The sequence below is a fragment of the Galeopterus variegatus genome, unplaced genomic scaffold (assembly GCF_000696425.1).
Source record: "Galeopterus variegatus unplaced genomic scaffold, G_variegatus-3.0.2 Scaffold1990, whole genome shotgun sequence".
Lineage (NCBI taxonomy): Eukaryota > Metazoa > Chordata > Mammalia > Dermoptera > Cynocephalidae > Galeopterus > Galeopterus variegatus.
In genome coordinates this window covers 91,024-93,283 of record NW_007728101.1, presented here as the reverse complement: position 1 = coordinate 93,283, position 2,260 = coordinate 91,024, and the positions used below count along the sequence as shown (strand labels likewise).

Genomic DNA, 2,260 nt, shown 5'->3' with positions numbered 1-2,260 from the left:
GAAAGGGATCCATTTGCCTAGGGTTTTACTTATAAAGGTAGAATTAAAATCATTTCTAGAAAAAAATTTAGCATACTAAGGAAATATAACAATTTGACATATTGAACAATCACTCTAAAGAGATATGAGTAAAAATGAAAAAGAATGACTGATAGTTCATATCAAAGTATACATTGGGATATTATTGTCACATCTATCATTTAGCTATGCAGTACAGTTAAGTTCTTAATTCAAGTGTGACCTACCTCAAGAGTGTTATTCAACTTCCTCGTGATTAATACTACTAAACATAACAGATTTGTTAAATTTTGAAGGTACTAAAAAATAGAGGATGCGTATGGCCCAAAATTATTGGTAGAAGAGCCAGTCAAATAAGATCTTCCATGAATCCTCTTTCAGTTGGTTTGCCAGTTGATAGATACATGAAGTCTAGAAATGAATGAGCTGCACGTAAGGAAATAAGTGCATGCTTTCTGTTGCCATCATTTGTAACACAATACAGATATCCAAGGCTGTATTAATTTTAGAACTTCCTAATCTTTTTTACATTCTCCCTGAATTTGATATTTATTTTGGAATTCTTTTAATTCATTTTGATTCTAATGACCTCAGGACCTACTTCAAAGTATTTGTGCAATCCATAGTCATTGACAATGTCTATATTTTATCCAAACAATTAAAGGAAAACTAGCCAATTCTGCCAATTGTCTAGAATTTTAATTACATACTTTGAAATATACAAATATCTGTAATTATCAAGACGAGTGATATTGTATACATAACATTAAAGGTTTGATTGAATTTTCACTTTTCACTCAGGTATTATGGTGTCATTTAAATTAAAGTCAGTATTATTAATATTTGACTCACTCTCAAAACCTTTTATCTACTGATTTAATAATCTATCAATATTCACTAACATTAAATACTACTATAAAAGAAAAGAAAATCAGCAGCTTAACAGAAAAAGATTGAAGTTCTGTCTTTCTTTCTTACATTTTAGAACCCTAGAGAGTTGGAGTCTGGTACAGCATTTCAAGTGTCAGGGACAGACTTCTTCCTTGTTTCTCTTCCCTGTGTGGTCTTAGATACCAGGCCACCAGCCATTGAGTTTATTCCAGCTGACAAGTAGGAGGGGACAGCAAGAAAGGTTGCACAATCACCCTGCTTCCCTCACATTGGCCAGAATTAGTCACTTGACCTCACCTTTTCTGAAGTAGGACTGCAGATTGTCTTTATTCTCAGTAGTGCTAAAATGAAAAAAAGTTATAATTAGGGAGGAAGAGAACTGCTACTGGGGGACAGGCTAACTTCTCATTTACTGATTCATTTTACTCTGAGATAACATACAAACAGTTAAACAAAACTAAATTTTTTAAAAAAGAAAACGTAAGTAGTTTAGAAAAACAAGATTTTAAAATATATTGCAAATACTGCAATATCAGTACACTTATATATGAGCATCAAACTTAGTAGTGATTTTCTGGGTAGCCAGAATGAAAAGGAATACCTCAATAATTAGTTACATTGTTTTTATCATTTTAAAAGCAGCATTACTGAGGCAAAATGAAGTTCTTTGACCCCAAAACAATTCAAAAATTTATCTTATGGTAATTTTTAGGGGAAAAAAATGAGTGTTATGGTGGATAATATTCCTATAACAGGTGCAGTGATTTTATAAGGCACTTACTTAGTGTCTTTGAATAAAAGCCAAAAGCAAAGTGTAATTTTACATCTCAATGAAGGCTATTTTGTGAGTCCCCATGGAAAAATGATTCAAAAAGAAAATCTTTGGGTATTCTGGCTTAGGCCTAAGGAGAGATTTTAGCCTGCTCAGAAAGCTAGATGAACTATATACACTATGAGTGTTTATCTGTAAATATTACTGTTGCTGAAACATATCTGAATAAGTTTAGGAAATTAAGGAATAGATTATCTAATTTTCTATAGTCTAACAGCATGTTTCAAACCAATTGAGCTCTCTTAACATTAGGTGTTCTGGAAAGTGAAAGGGCCTATTTGTTAGCTTTAAGAAGACAAAAATGAGAAGAGATAAAAGAGGTAGAAGCAGAAACCAATTTGCTGAATTTACTAAATTAGACAGTTTACCAAAACTTAAGTGAATTTCTCATAGCAGTAATGAAGCCATTTTGCAATGGAATGTGTGTTTATATCAAAGTTACAAAATTACTTGGCAAATAACTCCCAGCAAATCGATGCCATAAATTTTAACTAAATTATATGTTTTTAGAATTTTTTT

The 2,260-nt window shown here is 31.6% G+C and overlaps 1 protein-coding gene across 1 annotated transcript in view; it reads left to right on the top strand.

Moving 5' to 3' along the window:
- Positions 1-2,260, top strand: part of LOC103596339 (glutamate receptor ionotropic, delta-2) — a gene marked incomplete at its 5' end in the record, with an annotated part of 308,693 nt that overhangs the window by 233,783 nt on the left and 72,650 nt on the right. The gene's annotated exons all lie outside the window — the stretch shown is intronic.